At 44.7% G+C, this 13,689-nt stretch overlaps 1 protein-coding gene across 1 annotated transcript in view; it reads right to left on the bottom strand.

The window, feature by feature from the left end:
- FAM20B (FAM20B glycosaminoglycan xylosylkinase) overlaps window positions 1-12,727 on the bottom strand; it is a 49,404-nt gene extending 36,677 nt beyond the window's left edge. The window contains exon 1 of the mRNA XM_074961033.1: window positions 12,641-12,727. The gene's annotated coding sequence lies outside the window, so the exon portion shown is untranslated. The remainder of the gene's footprint in view (window positions 1-12,640) is intronic.
- Between the last annotated feature and the right edge of the window lie 962 nt (window positions 12,728-13,689).

The following is a 13,689-nucleotide window of genomic DNA, read 5'->3' as shown; positions in this document are numbered from 1 at the left end:
GTTCTCTGCACTGCCCCCAAGAAAATCAGAAGTGTGACATCAATTCCAGCGTATTAAATCCATCCTTCACAGCAGGTTGCAAAAGTGATAGCCAAAAACATCTCCAGAGCAAGCAAATAGAGGAGAGACAAACAATAGACAATCAACAGCATCACAGACACAAAGGAAGTAAAAAAAAAAAAAAAAAAAAAACACACCCTGTTCTGAAACTTCAGCCCAAGCAACTATGCTGTAGCACATCTGTGTCTTCATATTTAAGACAGATGCAAGACATCTCCCTGTTCAATAAGTCTCTTCTGATAAATCATTATCAATTAAGGCCCATCTGATGAGCAGTTAATCAAATCTAGTTAAATTAAGTCAAGAAAAGAATATTCCTAAATTATTAATTAAACATAACCAGAAAGCAAATGAAAACTGACACGACATCACCATCACTGTGGGACACTCAGGGAGCTGGTAGAGATTGCACATAGGAACGTAAACTATTTTTTTCCAAAATGGCCACAAACTGCACCCTAAGCTGTAGATGCTCACTGGGATGAGCAATAAATGGATGAGTTACTTATTCAAGAAATAAGTAATACAAGTGCACTTGCTAAGTTATTTTACCATCAGTTTTACCATCTACAACACAAGGATAGCCAAAGCGCATCCCACTGGCCAAATGCAGATCACAGCCACCCTCATCTTCAGCATGAAAGTTGTGGCCTGCTTGCTCAGATCAAGATGGACTACACTGCATATGAAGATCAGTATGTGACCTGATATATATACCCTGCACTGAACAGATGAATGTAGCTGCAAATCTACTTTGTTTTAATGAGATAGATATCCTTGGGCTCTTTGCAAGTCACCACTGCTGTCCTCAGGGAGGCACAGTATCAGCACTCCTGCATAAAATCTTAATGTTAGACTAAAACAATAAGATGGGGGACAGCCTGCTGACCCACTTTTAAATCAAATTACAAAGTTACAGGCAGGGACAAGCAGTTCCACACCCATCAACAGATCTCCATATTTTGAAACTGACTCCTTGTGCAACTGGCTAACAGTTTTAAATGTGCAGCATAAAATATAGTAACTTTAGCCCCATCATTTTCAGTTTGTTTCATTTGTGAGGTGACAGCTCAGTTCAGATTGCTCATTTCTGGTCACACATCTTGCGTTTCAAACACTCTTGATAGCCCCAGTTTGCAGATATTAGTATGTAAACAATGTCATTGTAAAGGCAACTTGCATGCAGCTGACGTGTGAATAACTTATTTAATGTGATTAGTCACTCAACACACCAAATTACATGAAGGGAAAAGGAAGAATTAAAAAGGAGGCCAAATGCCTGAGCTGTTTCAATCTAGCACTACAGACACCTTATCTATAGAATACTTATCTGATCTGCCAGTTATAAAAAGAACCTCTACTGGTACTGATCGGAAATGAGCCAGGAAATTCACATAAGCTAAAATTCCTCCTTCAGTTCTATCTAGGAAGGGCAGAATTTCTCAGAACAGAATGTTTGTGGTATGCAGGTTGGCAATGGGAATCAGCAGTACTGATGGCAAACCTTCACCTGACCAAAAAGGCCATACTCCTGCAAGTGCAGGATACAGGACTTATCTTCACTGCAACAGTTAGCTCAAATTAGTACACTTGAGTTACTCCACGCAAGCTAGTTTGAGTAACCACACTGCAAAACACCACTCAAACTACACAGAATGATTAGATTAACAGCTGCTGAGTTATAATCAGTGTTATATCACCAGTGCATTACTTCCTAGAGCAGGGGTTCTCAGACTTTTGTCCTGGTGACCCCTTTCACACAGCAAGCCTCTGAGTGTGACCCCCCCCTTACATATTAAAAACACTTTTTAATATATTTAACACCATTATAAATGCTGGAGGCAAAGCGGGGTTTGGGATGGAGGCTGACAGCTTGCAACCCCCTCCCCCGCATGTAATAACCTCGCAACCCCTGAGGGGTCCCAACCCCCAGTTTGAGAACCCCTGTCCTAGAGCTTTAGCAGCATTTGAGCTCCAATCACCCCTCGACTTATGGTTAACTAGCTCAAACTTAAAGCACCACTTAACTTGAGCTAGAGATGTGTGTATGTGGATGGGAGTTGGGTTAGGAGCTCAATCTAACATTGCAGTGTAAGACAGCCCCCCCAAGACATTAAACGAGAGGTTCTCAAGCTTTTGTACTGGTGACCCATAGCAAGCCTCTAAGTGCGACCCCCCCCCCTTATAAATTAAAAACCACACTTTTGTATATTTAACACCATTATAAATGCTCGAGGCAAAGCGGAGTTTGGAGGGAAGGTTGACAGCTTGCGACCCCCCATGTAATAACCTCACTACCCCCAGAGGGGTCCCGACCCCCAGTTTGAGAACCCCTGCATTAAACACTCATCTTGATCTTAACAAAAAGACCAAGCAGATTAACATGAACAGAATTTTATCTTCAACTCACTATATCTTTACTTTATTTATTTCTTCATTCATTCACTTTATTTATTTCACTTCATTATTTTAAATGTAACTAGTATAGGAACTTGCTTTCGTTTCCTTTTTTAAAATATCTCAGAGGTTTATGAGAGTTAACACTGAATCATATAGCCCACTTCAGAACCACTACTATCTACAATGGAAACACTTATTTACGCTTTATTTATCCCAATACTGGACAGATTAAAGCACTAAGTGAAAAAGTCTCACACTGAGTACCTAAAATTTAGGTACCTATATATAAATGGCCTGATTCTTAGAAATGCTGAGCAACCACAGATTCCTTTGATTTCCAAGGGAGCTGTTGGTGTTGTACACTTCTGAAAAACAGACCACTTATACAGGCACCTACACTGCCCTTCATTGTTATCTCCCTTCCCACCAAGCCTTGTGTGTGTGTTGTTAATTGGTATTTAATAAAAACATACTCTGTGAAAGATAACTATTCTTTGTCTCCTACACATGGTGGTTGCTGCTGGAATTAATACTCAGTGGCAATTCGATCATTTGCTGAGAACAAATCACGGTCAGGAATCTACAAAATTTTAATGAAAAGCAGCAACAAAGCATGGCAGAGTGCTGTAATGACACATTACTGGATCTCATTGTCAAAATGGTGCCTCAAAGCCTCCCTGATTTGAACTGCCCCCCACTGTACTCCTCTAATAGCCATAGTATCTAGCTGCTCAAAATCAGCCACCAGGCGCTCAACCCCAGGGGAAACTTTTAACCCTTAGCGTCACAAATATTACGGCGCGCACAGCAGGCTGCTATGACCATGGGAATATTTTCCTCATTTAGGTCCAACCTGCCATAATGACAGCCCCAGTGTGCTTTAATCTGCCAAAGGCACATTCTACCATCATTCTGCACCTGCTCAGCCTGTCGTTGAAGCGTTCCTTGCGGCTGTCCAGGTTTCCCATGTAAGGCTTCATGAGCCACGGGAGTAAGGGGTACACTGGGTCTCCCAGGATCACTATGGGCATTTCAACATCCCCAATTTGAATCTTCTGGTCTGGAAAGAAAGTCCCTGTTTGCAGCTTTCTGTAAAGTCCAGCATTTCTGAAGATGCATGCGTCATGCACCTTCCCGGACCACCCCGTGTTGATAGTGAAACGGCCACAGAGATCCACAAGTGCCTGCAATACCATAGAGAAGCACCCCTTTCTACTGATGTACTCTGTCACAAGATGGTCCAAGGCCAAAATCAGGATATGCATGCCATCTACCGCCCTGCCACAGTTAGGGAATCCCATTGCTGCAAAGCCATCCACTATTTCATGCACATTGCCAAGAGTCACAGTCCTTTGTAGCAGAATGCGATTAATGGCCCTGCACGCTTGCATTAACACAGGCCCAAAGATGGACCTCCTGACTCCAAACTGCTCTGCAATCGACCACTGGCAGTCTGGAGTAGCCAGCTTGCACACAGCAATTGCCACACGCTTCTCCACTGAGAAGGTAGCTCTCATTTTGGTGTCCTTGCGCTGCAGTGTTGAGGTGAGCTCTGCACACGGTTCCAGGAAGGTGGCTTTCATATCTGAAAATTCTACAGCCACTGCTTGTCAACTCAGACCTGCATAATGATGCAATCCCACCATTCAGTGTTTGTTTCCCGAGCCCAAAAGCGACGATCCTCCGCATCCAGCTGCTCCGTGAATGTCAAAAGTAATCTGGTGTTGTTTCTTTCCAGGGCTCATAGCAGGTTAGGCACCTCTGATTCATGTTCAGATTGGGTGTTCATGATATACTGTATGACGAGCCATAACGTGTTCATAACAGTGACAACAGTAGAGAGCAGTGCAGGATCCATCCTTTCAGAGAGATGGCGGGTGCACAGTAAACAGGGATCGTTGAAAAATGCCTCGAAACGCAGTCGGAAGCCCATGGAAAAATGGATCATGGGATGTTGAGCCCCTACCATGATACACTGCGACCCATTCCGCCTTCCCACACCACCTAGCTGCAGAAGGTGGTGAGTTGCACAGTGCACTGCTCTCTCTGTCGATGCTAGAGTACCAACTGTGGACGCGCTCTGCTGAAAGAAGGAGCGTTGTGAAAACATGTACAAGCAATGTAATTATACCGGGTTTTAATCATTGGTATAACTTTTGTCGACAAAATCCTTAGTGTAGACAAGGCCTGAGAAAGTCCTTTCACTCAATGTTCTTATCATAGAATCATAGAATATCAGGGTTGGAAGGGATCTCAGGAGGTCATCTAGTCCAATCCCCTGCTCAAAGCAGGACCAATTCCCAATTTTTGCCCCAGATCCCTAAATGGACCCCTCAAGGATTCTCCAGCAACCTTGCTGATTAAACAAAAGGCACAGTCCAAGAGTTTTATTTCCTAAGTAAACTCCATGTACACACCCCAAGAAGAAAAGAATCACCCTTCTCCCATGTTACCACATCGTCATGTCCCAGAAAAAACAAATCAACATTTGAAAATAAAAACAATGCCAGGTTTTTAATATTGCTGTTGTTGCTTTTCACTAAGTTCCCACAGATAATTCCTTATGGATTTCAACTCTAATTCTAGACAGTTCTGTATTATTTGCAAACACCAAGCCTTCCTGCCCCATGCCCACATTACAGCACTTTTAAAACACCAAAGCAAATTCATTATGCACACAAACATCTCAACTAAAGCATTCCCACCCACTTATTAAATAAAAACATATCACAATACTTTCCTGCCAGTCTGGAAGGTTACTCATGCTATAGCCAAACAGCAGCTAAACCATTCCCTTCCCCAAACTGGCACTCTCAGTGGTGGCAACACACCATAATCAGCTCTCTACTACTTGTGGAGAAAATGGAATCCATTTATATTCTTAAGACTTGAGGTCCTGCAACAGCCAACCAACCACCTCTAAGCAAACCCAGCACCACTTTCCAAAAGCAAAAACAAACAGCAGGCATAGCACAAAAGCAAAAGGGTATATACTCTGGCACCTGAGAAATTAGAAAATAACTGTATTTGGAGGGCAATGCCATTACAGGGACAGAATCAAAATTATCTATTAAGGTGCCTGTCACAATATTGTCTGGACACAATTTACAAGACTTCCACTTGGTCATTAAGATTTTCAGATAAGAGGAACATTAAGACAGAACAAGAGAGGCCTCCTTAGTCAGATCTGGACCCAGAATTTCATAGCTCAGTGACATGAAATAAGCCTGGGAATAAATGCATCTTACAACTTTCTGAATGTACTCAAGTGCATGCTTAAATGGACTTTTGTCTCCTCTGAAAAACATAAGAGCTGTCATACTCATTCAGACCATGTTTCAGAGTAGCAGCCGTGTTAGTCGGTATTCGCAAAAAGAAAAGGAGTACTTGTGGCACCTTAGAGACTAACACATTTATTTGAGAATAAGCTTTCGTGAGCTACACCTCACTTCATAGGATGCATGCAGTGAAAAATACAGAGGGGAGATTTAAATACATAGAGAACGACCTTTTGTAGTGATAATCAAGGTGGGCCATTTCCAGCAGTTGACAAGAATGTGTGAGGAACAGTGAGGGGTGGGGGGTGGAAAACATGGGGAAATAGTTTTACTTTGTGTAATGACACATCCACTCCCAGTCTCTATTCAAGCCTAAGTCAATTGTATCCAGTTTGCAAATTAATTCCAATTCAGCAGTCTCTCGATGGAATCTGTTTTTGAAGTTTTTTCGTTGAGGAATTGCAACTGTTAGGTCTGTAATCAAGTGACCAGAGAACTTGAAGTGTTCTCCAACTGGTTTTTGAATGTGATAATTCTTGATGTCTGATTTGTGTCCATTTATTCTTTTACGTAGAGACTGTCCAGTTTGATCAATGTACATGGCAGAGGGGCATTGCTGGCACATGATGGCATATATCATATTGGTAGATGTGCAGGTGAACAAGCCTCTGATAGTGTGGCTGATGTGATTAGGCCCTATTCAGGGGACACCATCATAGGGCCTAATCACATCAGCCACAATATCCTGAGCATGGGGCTGTGTCCCTGACCATCTTGGCTAACAGCCATCGGTGGACCTAACCTCTATGAATGTATCCAGTTCCTTTTCAAACCCAGTTATGCTTCCAGCCATCCGAAATACTACAACACTACTAAATACTCATAGTTTCTTGTGTAAGAATATCCTATGAACAGGACTGTAAGGTTCATCATAGTAAATATGGGGAAATTTGCTGAACAAAGTTTCCAGTGCAATTTATTTCAGCCTTGAGAGACCAATTTCTACTGGCATCCCCCCATTCCATTCTGGCAGATTCCTTGGTAGCTTACCCTCTCTTCCCCTACATAGATCTTGTCAGCATAGAATTGTTTTATTCACATACTCCCAAAAACATTATATTAGAATTCGCAGACACTCTTACCACCTCTCTTTCATTACTTGGTGATTGTTCTGTACTACCCTTGTGATCTAGTGCTTAAGGCTTCCTGTGAATTTACTGGTCTGTTGCGGTGTCTCCCTGCTCCCTCAGTCTGTATCAACCTCCACCGTATAGCCCTGCAGGCAGTTCTCTGAGGCTGGGCCTATCCTAGAATTTTTTCCTTAAGAAACACCTTCCATTGCACCTCCACCAGTGGCAGCAGCAGTGAGAGGTTGAGGAGAGACAAGGTACTGGTTGGTCACCAGCATTTTAACACTATGGCATGGAAACCGGACATGAAGATAAAAATGTCAGTAACCAGCAGCATTCTTTTAAAAACACCAAAACTCCCGCTACTGCTACTACTGGTGGAGCTATAAGCAAAGGGGTAATTTAAGGAGTCTAGTGTAGAAAAGGTCTTAAACTGATAAAAAAAGACATGTATTTCCTTCTAGGTTTGGTGTCAATGATGCTAACAAGTTTATTCAGCTGACAAATAAAAAGATGCACTAAAAACTCAAACTGAGATCTGAAAATCTATCTGCAATCTTAAATAATAATAGGCCCAATCCTGCCAGGTGATGAGCCCACCCTATCTCTGCTGGCCTCAACAGAAGCTGAAAGTAGTTAGCACCTCTACAGAACCAGAAGCATAGATTCTGGGATCAGATCTTAGCTGCCAATTTTGTTGACAACGTGCAAGACAGTACAAAATCTATCTGGCTCTCCTGGGACTTTGGTTTGCAAGTGGAAATAAATCTTGTTTTCTCACTGACTTGTACCAGCCAAGGGTCTGGCCTGCAATGTTGAGCCAGGTTCACATTTTCATTTTATTTTTTTTTCTCCTCTAACAGGAGCCTGAGTCCTTGCTTCTTATGACAGCCATATTAACACATATGCTCAATGGTAAAACTTGCTTCATTTTTTTCACTTTTGACAATGTCATTTGCTGAATCACAGGTTTTACCTCCAAGCTTTCCCATAACCATAATGGCTGTTCGAAGTGGAACCAACTTACTGAAAAGGCAAAATTTTCCAATTACATATGGTGGGGAGGTTTTTGTCTGTTTGTTTTGAGGGGTTTATTTTAGATCTAACTGCAAAGGCCCTGTAGAATTGAAATAAGGTAAAACATCAGAAAATTATTTGCTTTTGTTGTAAGATACACAGCAAAAGGTCTTGAGTGATCACCCATAAGACTGGAAAAGTCAGCCAAATACAGACTGAACGGCACTGAATGCTTAGAGATAGTTTTAAGTAAAGCGATCACTTAAGGCAGTCTTCCTGTTCATAGATACCAAAGCCAGAAGGGACCATTTGATCATCTAGTCCGACCTCCTACACAACGCAGGCCACAGAACCTCACCCACCCACTCCTGCGAAAAACCTCTCACCTATGTCTGAGCTATTGAAGTCCTCAAATCGTGGTTTAAAGACTTCAAGGAGCAGAGACTCCTCCAGCAAGTGACCCGTGCCCCATGCTACAGAGGAAGGCGAAAAACCTCCAGGGCCTCTTCCAATCTGCCCTGGAGGAAAATTCCTTCCCGACCCCAAATATGGCAATCAGCTAAACCCTGAGCATTTGGGCAAGATTCATCAGCCAGATACTACAGAAAATTCTTTCCTGGGCAACTCAGATTCCACCCCATCTAATATCCCATCACAGGCCATTGGGCCTATTTACCATGAATATTTAATTACCAAAACCATGTTATCCCATCATACCATCTCCTCCATAAACTTATCGAGTTTAATCTTAAAGCCAGATAGATCTTTTGCCCTGACTGCTTCCCTTGGAAGGCTATTCCAAAACTTCACTCCTCTGATGGTTAGAAACCTTCATCTAATTTCAAGTCTAAACTTCCCGATGACCAGTTTATATCCATTTGTTCTTGTGTCCACCCTGGTACTGAGCTTAAATAATTCCTCTCCCTCTCCGGTATTTATCCCTCTGATATATTTATAGAGAGCAATCATATCTCCCTTCAACCTTCTTTTAGTTAGGCTAAACAAGCCAAGCTCCTTGAGTCTCCTTTCATAAGACAGGTTTTCCATTCTTCGGATCATCCTAGTAGCCCTTCTCGGTACCTGTTCCAGTTTGAATTCATCCTTCTTAAACATGGGAGACCAGAACTGCACACAGTATTCCACGTGAGATCTCACCACTGCCTTGTATAACGGTACTAAAACCTCCTTATCTCTACTGGAAATACCTCGCCTGATGCATCCCAAGACCGCATTAGCTTTTTTCACGGCCACATCACATTGGTGGCTCATAGTCATCCTATGCTCAACCAATACTCCAAAGTCCTTCTCCTCCTCCGTTACATCTAATTGATGTGTCCCCAGCTTATAACTAAAATTCTTGTTATTAATCCCTAAATGTATAACCTTACACTTCTCACTATTAAATTTCATCCTATTACTATTACTCCAGTTTACAAGGTCGTCCAGATCCTCTTGTAGGATATCCCTGTCCTTCTCTAAATTGGCAATACCTCCCAGCTTTGTGTCATCCGCAAACTTTATTAGCACACTCCCACTTTTTGTGCTGAGGTCAGGAATAAAAAGATTAAATAAGACTGGTCCCAAAACCGATCCTTGAGGAACTCCACTAGTAACCTCCCTCCAGCCTGACAGTTCACCTTTCAGTAGGACCCGTTGTAGTCTCCCCTTTAACCAATTCCTTATCCACCTTTCAGTTTTCATATTGATCCCCATCTTTTCCAATTTAACTAATAATTCCCCATGTGGCACGGTATCAAACTCCTTACTGAAATCTAGGTAAATTAGATCCACTGCGTTTCCTTTGTCTAAAAAATCTGTTACTTTCTCAAAGAAGGAGATCAGGTTGGTTTGGCATGATCTACCTTTTGTAAAACCATATGGTATTTTGTCCCATTTACCATTGACTTCAATGTCCTTAACTACTTTCTCCTTCAAAATTTTTTCCAAGACCTTGCACGCTACAGAAGTCAAACTAACAGGCCTGTAGTTACCCGGATCACTTTTTTTCCCTTTCTTAAAAACAGGAACTATGTTAGCAATTCTGCAATCATACGGTACAACCCCTGAGTTTACAGATTCATTAAAAATTTTGTTGTTGGAGGGGTCTCACTGTGCAGGTTTTACGGTACTGCTAGGTAGGCTATGAGGTCTAATGACAGTATAACAACACTAACCTTCACTGTAGTGTATTAGAGTTTGAGACCTGTGTCAGAAATGGCTGGAGTACAAGACAGCACTCAAACAATCCCTTTTTACTGAAGATTAGAGAGCTGGGGGGGGACCTTTGTCCAGTACCCTTCAGCCCATAACTATTTCACATTTGGGGACAACGTACACCTTCAAATCAGCAGCACTGCTATGGGTACCCACATGGCCCCACAGTATGCCAACATTTTTATGGCTGACTTAGAACAACGCTACCTCAGCTCTCGTCCCCTAATGCCCTACTCTACTTGCACTACATTCATGACATCATCATCATCATCTGGACCCATGGAAAAGAAGCCCTTGAGGAATTCCACCATGATTTCAGCAATTTCCATCCCACCATCAACCTCAGCCTGGACCAGTCCACACAAGAGATCCACTTCCTGGACACTACAGTGCTAATAAGTGATGGTCACATAAACACCACCCTCTACCGGAAACCTACCGACCGCTATGCCTACCTACATGCCTCCAGCTTTCATCCAGACCACACCACACGATCCATTGTCTATAGCCAAGCTCTACGATACAACCGCATTTGCTCCAACCTCTCAGACAGAGACAAACACCTACAAGATCTCTATCGGGCATTCTTACAACTACAATACCCACCTGCTGAAGTGAAGAAACAGACTGACAGAGCCAGAAGAGTACCCAGAAGTTACCTACTACAGGACAGGCCCAACAAAGAAAATAACAGAACGCCACTACCCGTCACCTTCAGCCCCCAACTAAAACCTCTCCAATGCATCATCAAGGATCTACAACCTATCCTGAAGGACGACCCATCACTCTCACAGATCTTGGGAGACAGGCCAGTCCTTGCTTACAGACAGCCCCACAACCTGAAGCAAATACTCATCAGCCACCACACAACAGAACCACTAACCCAGGAACCTATCCTTGCAACAAAGCCCATTGCCAACTGTGTCCACATATCTATTCGGGGACACCACCATAGGGCCTAATCACATCAGCCACACCATCAGAGGTTCATTCACCTGCACATCTACCAATGTGATCTATGCCATCATGTGCCAGCAATGCCCCTCTACCATGTACATTAGCCAAACTGGACAGTCTCTAGATAAAAGAATAAATGGACACAAATCAGACGTCTAGAATTATAACATTCAAAAACCAGTTGGAGAACACTTCAATCTCTCTGGTCACTCGATTACAGACCTAAAAGTTGCAATTCTTCAACAAAAAAAACTTCAGAAACAGACTCCAGCGAGAGACTGCTGAATTGGAATTAATTTTCAAACTGGACACCATTACATTAGGCTTGAATAAAGACTGGGAGTGGATGTGTCATTACACAAAGTAAAACTATTTCCTCATGTTTATTCCCCCGCCCACTGTTCCTCACAAGTTCTTGTCAACTGCTGGAAATGACCCACCTTGATTATCACTACAAAAGGTTTTTTTTCTGTCCTGCTGGTAATAGCTCACCTTACCTGATCACTCTTGCTACAGTGTGTACGGTAACACCCATTGTTTCATGTTCTCTGTGTATACAAAATCTCCCCGCTATATTTTCCACTGCATGCATCCGATGAAGTGAGCTGTAGCTCTCGAAAACTTATTCTCAAATAAAATTGTTAGTCTCTAAGGTGCCACAGGTACTCCTTTTCTTTTTGCAGATACAGACTAACACAGCTCCTACTCTGAAACCAACAATTATAGTGTACTGTCTAATGGTTAAAGCAAAGAACTTTGAGTCAGGACTCCTGCTTTCCATTTGTGGCTGCCGCTGACTGTCGGCGTGACCTTGGACAAGCCATTAAGCCATTATGTGCCTCAGTTTCCCCATCTACAAAAGGGGGTAATATTTTTCTAATTGCTAGGACATGCGAGTATAGCTTTAATTGTCGCCTGTAAAGTGCTTTGAAATGCAAAAACGAAAAGGATCACAGAAGCCCGAAATATTATTCAGACACCTTTCAAAGTCAAGTGGAGGAGAATTCTTGGGGGACTTCTCACAAGAGCAAGATCTTCTTATCTGAATGATCAGCTATGCTTGGGAAAGGCTCACAACCAACGCAGGGAAAGCTGCATTAAAGACCCGTCTCTACCACAGGCAGCTACTGTAACGCCTCTCAAGGTTTCCAATGCAACTTACTTCCACCCTTGCAGACCCACCTCTGGTGGGTGACTGATCCCCTCAGAGGGGGGGGCCACTCTCCCTATCGCCCAACAGACCAGGGTGGCTACAGACGGGACCCCACACGGCCCCCGCGAAGCGGGGATTCCTGCAGAAGAGACCCCGATGCCCCCCGGGGCTCGCTATCCGCCCCCACAGGCGCCCCGGCACCGCACGGGGGGGTCGCTGCTGCGGGACCCGGGCGCCCCCTCCCCGTATGCAGGGGGCCCGTCCCCGCCGAGCCACGCAGGCAGCTCTGCCCAGCGCAGCGGAGGCCCCCAGGCCAAAGGGGTCGAGCGCGGCGGGCCTGACGCTCCCGACCCCACTCACCTGCCCCGGGGCCGCCAGCGAGAGGCCAGCGCGCCGCTCCCCGGAAGGCTCCACCCGCGCCCCGCACTCACCCCGGCCGGCGCCCGCGCGCCATCCCCGGCCGGCGCTGCCAATGCCAACAGCGCCACGAGCTGTGCAACATGGTGGCGCCCGGCGCCGCAACCAATGGAGCCGCCTCATCCGCCGCCACCGACCAATGAGGCCGCACCTTTCCCCGCTCCCTCACCGAAAGGCCCGGAGGGGCTCCCGAATAGGGCAGCTCTTTTAACACGCCAGCCAATGGGACCGGCTCCTTGACTTCCACCCCCGCCCACAATTTTTCCCTGACAGCCAATAGGATCGTGCCTAATTTAACTCCCTCCACCCCAGCCAGAGCGTCTGTGTAAGCCCCACCCAATTAACCCTTCCCTGAGTGAGACCTGGGACCAGCTGGCAGCCACTCAGGGGCGCTGCCCAAATTGGTGGGTCGGCTAATGCCTGCTGCCGGGGAGGGGTAGCAAAAAGCATCTAGGGCCCTTCCCGACAGATTAGGGCCAGGGTTCTCAAACCGGGGGTCGGAAGCCCTCAGGGGGTCATGAGGTGTCAACCTCCACCCCAACCCCCCATTGAATCATAAAATATCAGGGTTGGAAGGGACCTCAGGAGGTTCTCTAGTCCAACCCACTGCTCAAAGCAGGACCAATCCCCAATTTTTGCCCCAAATGGCCCCCTCAAGGATTGAACTCACAAGCCTGGGTTTAGCAGGCCAATGCTCAAACCACTGAGCTATCCCTCCCCCCCACCTCCAGCATTTATCATAGTGTTAAATATATAAAAAAGTGTTTTTAATGTATAAAGGGGGGGGTCGCACTCAGAGGCTTGTTTGTAATAATGGCTGGGCAAGGAGACTGGAGACGAGGAAGGAGGAAGATTGAGACAGAGTAAAAGGGGTGACACTAGGATGTGCTGGGCCGGGAGACAGATAGGGATGAGAAGGCAGAGGAAAGGAGACCCACTGACTATGTACGGAGAATGGAATTGAGTTGAGGAGCAAGTGGTGGGGAAGAGATTGGACTAGGACAGGGAAAAGTTGGAAGGGACAGGCGGGGGGAAATAGGCAGAAGAGTTTGTGCCTACTGGA

The sequence above is a fragment of the Natator depressus genome, chromosome 8, assembly GCF_965152275.1.
Source record: "Natator depressus isolate rNatDep1 chromosome 8, rNatDep2.hap1, whole genome shotgun sequence".
NCBI lineage: Eukaryota > Metazoa > Chordata > Testudines > Cheloniidae > Natator > Natator depressus.
The sequence above is the reverse complement of the archived record's forward strand: the minus strand, read 5'-3'. Positions and strand labels throughout refer to the sequence as shown.